This window comes from Malus sylvestris, chromosome 11 (assembly GCF_916048215.2).
Source record: "Malus sylvestris chromosome 11, drMalSylv7.2, whole genome shotgun sequence".
NCBI classification, from domain to species: domain Eukaryota; kingdom Viridiplantae; phylum Streptophyta; class Magnoliopsida; order Rosales; family Rosaceae; genus Malus; species Malus sylvestris.
The window spans coordinates 36758637-36764636 of record NC_062270.1 but is presented as its reverse complement, the minus strand read 5'-3'; the positions used below and the strand labels follow the sequence as shown (position 1 = coordinate 36764636).

General features: G+C 35.3%; 1 protein-coding gene across 2 annotated transcripts in view; it reads right to left on the bottom strand.

The window, feature by feature from the left end:
- The window catches only part of LOC126589991 (probable leucine-rich repeat receptor-like serine/threonine-protein kinase At3g14840), a 97655-nt gene that overhangs the window by 20968 nt on the left and 70687 nt on the right, over nt 1-6000 (bottom strand). The window lies entirely within an intron of this gene.

Below are 6000 nucleotides of genomic sequence, written 5' to 3'. Positions count from 1 at the left end.
TAACAAACTAGTTTAACATACACAATAAGAGCTTTAAAATACTGAAAAGAGCTGATTTCACAATTTACAATTACCATGCGGCAGAAACTTCTTCAATTCTGCTTTCTACTATATTATCAAACAGAAAAAAGAAAATAGTTATAGAGGAAATACAGATGATTTATTAGCTGATATGTTTGAGTGTGCTAAGCTTGAGTCGAACTCATAACCGTGCAGCTCAAGTTCTCTCGCTTCTGTTCTCCCAGTAATTTGAATTAGGATTGACGGGATACAGATCGTGAGCACACGCAGACGAAGCAGTCCGTGGCCCTTCAGTTGACCCTGTTTCTATCTGTTTCTCGCCCGTGCCCCTTCCAAAACTAGATTGAAAATGTTTCCTCATTGCATCGATCTCAATACTCTCTGCTTTTGGATCCGAGACCAACTCTTGAACAACAGCCCTTCCTTCGAGCATGCTCACAACCGAAGACATGGTAGGCCTAGCTGTCGAAGTAACATTGCAACAAAGGAGAGCCACATTGATTGCAACAATCATCTCCTCTTTGTTAAAGTCTGATTCCAACCTTGGATCAACTAGGTCCATCAAATTCCCATGCTTTTTTAGAAGTCGTGCCTACAAAAAATGGAAGTAAGAAAAGCAATATAAATTCTGTCTTTGGATTAAACTTCACTGATTCAAATGTACTTTCACACATATAAGGTATATTAAGAAAATTTGAAGTTAAATTAGGAAGTAGTAGATTCATGTTACCCAATCAAGAAGATAAAAGCTTTCTTCCCTTTTCCAGTAAGTTGTGTTGTTTCTCCCGCTAACAATTTCCAATACGAGAATACCAAAACTATAGACATCTGCTTTATCAGTCAGATAACCTCGCATTGCATATTCGGGTGCCATATATCCACTGCAATATCATGAAATCATATCATTAACCTAGATTTAGCTAAAATAATTAGTAAAAATATTGCTAATTGAATACTTAAGATTAATCCAATAGTTAGAGAGATACACAGTAATACAACTATATTCAAAGAACAAATCTGCCCTTGAAATTTATTGAACAACAATGATTTGGTTAGGTTGAACAACTATGTAAGTTATAGACTTTCCGTTGCTCTATCTTCTCTTTTAAGGGTGGAAGAAGATCAAAACAAGAGAATAAGAAGATACATAAAAGTTTAGGGACTCACTAAGTTCCAGCAATACGGGTGCTAATGTGTGTATTATCCTCTTCATCAAGCTTGGCCAATCCAAAGTCAGATATTTTCGGGTTAAGATTTTTATCAAGCAGAACATTAGTAGCCTTGATGTCTCTATGAACGACCTTCAATCTTGATTCCTCATGAAGATAAGCCAAACCTCTTGCTGTACCAATACAAATCTTGTGCCTTATTGGCCAATCCAACTTCAAATGACTTTCTTCTACCCCTTCAATTTGCCAAATTAAACAAGGTTAGTTGTAGGGACATAGTTTTAGTGCATAAGATCTTTTATGCCACTGTATGATGAAATGAACTTTTGGCAAACAAGACTAATATTTACTGAAGAAAGCATGAGCGACGCTATTATTTTCCAGGTACTCATAGACAAGCAATAATTGATTTCCTTCAATACAACATCCATGGAGCTTGACAAGATGAGGGTGTTGCAGAGCAGAAATCATGCCAATCTCATTAACAAATTCACGATTCCCTTGCTTGGATTTGGAAGAAAGCTGCTTAACAGCTATTACGGTGCCATCTGCTAGAAGGCCCTACATTTGAGAAAGATTGTCAAATTTGCATCACTATGGATCAAATTAACTTTCATTAGAATGGACAATATCAAATTAGAAAAAAAAAATGTAATCAATAAATAAATTATTTGCTCCGAAGAATACCTTATAAACAGGACCAAAACCACCTTCACCAATCTTGTTGGCTTTGTTAAAGTTATTTGTGGCATCTTTGAGTTGCTTGAAGGTAAATTTACCAGTTTGAAGGTCCACACCCTTCAAATCTGTATAACAAGTAAAACTCATAAGAAATTGTGTCGAAGAAAACTTTCAGAACGATAGCATTCTTAGTTCTTAATATTTTGTGCCTGATTCTATAATTTAACTAGTAACTTGATCTATAGGCAGACACTTTGCATCATGAGTTTGGACGATAAATATATTATAGCAACATCAAAGTGCTGGAAAGCTCAATATCTAAATAATTACTGTCTTTGTGGTGCACGTCAATATGTAGGAGAACCATGCAAAATAACCTAAAAATTGTACTTAATTAGTTACGAAAAAAGCTCGATGAGAAAAAGTAATGGAAAAACAAAAAGGAAAAACCACTATAACAGAATAAACTGCAAATTAATACCATCCTCCAATGTCTTTTGTTGCCCTAGTAGGCCTTTCTTCCAAAGAATACCAAATATCAGTAGTATAATGAAGACTCCTCCAACCATAATTCCAACCACGGCACCTACATGCACGCCACTTCTACCAGTTGATGTGTCACTTACAGGTTTTGGCGGGGGATCAAAGTCTGTCGGAAGAAATAATATAGCTTAAATTATAGTAAATGTAAATGTAATTGATATGAGAGTGGATTATTCAACCAGCTATCTAATGCACATAGAAGCAGAAGATTGAACCCGGTCTTTGGGGCATCCTAAATAAGTAGATAGTATATAAAGTAATCCCTCGAACAAACTTTCTTTGGATGGTTGCAAATATTATATGTTTCCTTAAGTGAACTGGATAGTTTTCATGTAAATAGTTAAAAATCCCCGACGTAGAATTTTGTTGTATTTAAAAGCGCATACCCGTCACCTAGGAAAAAACAGCATACTATGTGATAAGAAAATTTAAGAGTATTTCTTCAAGTCTTGGCCCAAACTATGTAAAACAGGAGAAAAGCACAGAAGCATTTTTGTGAAAATACAAGGGAAAGGAAATATTGAAGAAGAACCTTGCAGAATTGAAGTCGGATCTCTTAATTTAGTAGATATATCAATGCATATGGTCGACGCATAGTAATTAGACGGAGCTTAGATCAGTGAAAACTTACTTGGGTCTACTGAAATAAGTGGACCATAGATTCCTCTAACAGGGACGCCTGTTGTCCCTTTCCCGGCCCAATATAAACGAATCTCCAATGTATTATTAGTTACAGGAGCAGTAAAGTTCTTTATGACTACATCACCAAACACACCAGCTTCATCCATGATATTGAAGTCCTTCTTCACTAGTTTTCCCTGCAATATATATATATATATATATATATATATATATATATATATATATATATATGTATGTATATATATATATAAATGTATATATACTAATTTAGTTGCTTAACATTTCATGATCATAAATGTGAAAGTCAACATTCAAATCAACCAAAATATAAACAATGCTTGTTGAAAATTAGAATTTCACTGGTATACATGGCAGTGGATGTGATTAGTCACCTGAATGTAAATATCGAATATGCGCCTTCCCAAGCTTTTATGTGTTCTGCCATTTCTAAACATTATCTCTGCAAAATGGAGGTTTACAGTGTAGTTTCCATTTCCCAGACAAAACCCAAAATAAGTTAGAGAGATGGGAGAAAGGCGTGCATTCATGTACAGTTGAGGATTGGCCATATAGAGTCTAGTTTTATTATTCACTATAAGGGTGTCCGTAGTTTGGTCGTCATCAGTGAAGTAACCAGTGCTGCTTAATGCCCAATTTGTTGTGCTCTGGTAAAATAATGAAGGTCCAGCTGAATCTGCGTCACCATCATATGATGTATTTGTCTCTCCAGGGATAGTAAATTCTTTCCCACCACAATTTATACGGAGAGAGTAATACAAATCTATGAAAAAAGAAAGTAGAGATTAGTAGGAGTTGAGGAGGAAAAATAAAAAAGAATGAACCGAAAAGAGAAAGGTAATCATTTGTGTAGAAAATCGGCCTACATGGTGGACACTGTGTAGTTCTGAAACATGAAACAGTTCTCCTGATAGAGTAATTCAGGGTACAGAAAATGTCAGCAATCATAAATGAGAAGAAGGAAAAAATAGTACATAATACACCGTTGGAAACTGAAGTAAATTTATAGGTGCATGCTTTGAGACGATTAATTTGAACTTACGAACTATTGCCCTTTGACGAGCTTGCAAACAAGTTCCTGCAGAAATTAGCACAAATGAAAAGTTAAGCTTGCACCACAAGACACAAACAGAAACTTCAAGCTAATGAAAACATTCTTACATGCTACCGAGCGGTTGACAACCTCCATCCCTTATGGTGAGGTTGTTATATGAAAGATCACTGCACAAAAAGGGCTATGATGCAAATTGTTTTCCATATGAAGTGTGTGAGTACAAAAGGAAATAAGGGTAAGGAGAAAGAGGTAGGCATTAACATGGCTGGAATGAAGTTTTTATATCATAGTTTTATATCTATTTTAGTAAAAAACAGCATAAATTTCCTTACTAAGCAACTAAAAAGTAGCATTTGGAAGAGAAGCTTACACGACATCTTTGGGCCACGTAGGTATGGGTCCAGTCAGCAAGTTTCCAGTTAAGAATCTAAAATAATGAATACAGAAAACTCAGTCAAGAATATAGTGTTTGTTCTTAGGAACTTCTTTGTAAAGGTTTGAAAATTTGAGTTTGCCAACTCTGAGTGCATTAGATCAGTACTTCCATCTGAAAGAAACTGTTGGAATTTATTAGGTTCATTTAGGAAATTAATTAGAGATTTGTTTTGATTTTGTAGTAGGGTATTTTTGGCATTTACGCATGAGGGTTTCTTAGGTTTATTGCTCTATAAATAGAGCTTGTAATTTAGTTTGAGGAATCAAGTTAGTCACAATGTAGCATCTTAGGGTTTTGTAGCCGTTTCGCATTCTCGTTTGATATCAATAATATTTCTTATTTTGTTAGTCTTGTTCGTTGCGCACTCTAATATTCAACTATCTAAGGGTGATCACCTTATGTCACTTAATTGCATTAGTAATGACTCTAATGAATAAACTAAATTTTACTGCAGTATAACCTGTGACCCATAATTATAGTAATCGTGATTGGAAATACTTCCAGCTTGTCAGGCTGGGGCGTAACAAAACCATTGAAGAATGTCTGCGTGAATTTCATATAAGAAAGACAAGATTGGTCATTTCAATTGCTTACATATAATCCACTTTTGCTAGACTAGCAAAGCTGCTTGGAATTTCTCCGGTCAGCTTGTTAAAGCTGAGGTCTCTGCACAAACAAATAGCAAATGCAGTTTATATATGCTCTCTGCAGAGAAGGAAATGTCATCTGAAAGAGATGTTCTCTTAATAAATACAGAACCTTAATGTCCCTCCAACATCGTCTAAGTCACTTTAATAATCCTTAAATTAGTAGAATCAAATCTAGAAGAAATTTTTTTATCTGAAGTCGGAAAAAAATAGGTACGAATACATTTGTACTTACAAAGTTTCCAATTTAGCCATTTGCCCAAGATTTGGAGGTAGGCGTCCAACAAGGTTGCAACTCCTCAACATCCTGCAACAGAAACACCAAAGCTTTGAGTTTATAGAAGACTTCCGGTACAGACGGAAATTTTGTGTCATTGAACCATTAACTCACAGTGTCTTCATGTTTTTCATCTTATGGAGCGAAGGAATGGGTGATTCAGGTCCACTCAAGTCAGTGATTCTCCTGCATGTTAAAATTGACCATGAACATAAACTTCGCATTTCGCTAATTGTTTTGTATTTATAAATAGAGACGATATATACTAACAAGTCAATTAAGCTTGTCAAAAGAGAAATGCCAGAAGGAATTGGCCCTGTCAAACCGCTAGCCTGAATCAATCTGTTTCAACGAGTCATAACATATTAATTAGTGATAACATTCAGAATGAAATAGCAGAAAGATGACACACAAAAGAAAAACACTCACAGTTTTTTAAGACTTGTCCAGTTCCCAATAAAATCAGGTATCTGCCCGGAAAAGTGACTGTCACTAACCCGACTGCATAATGA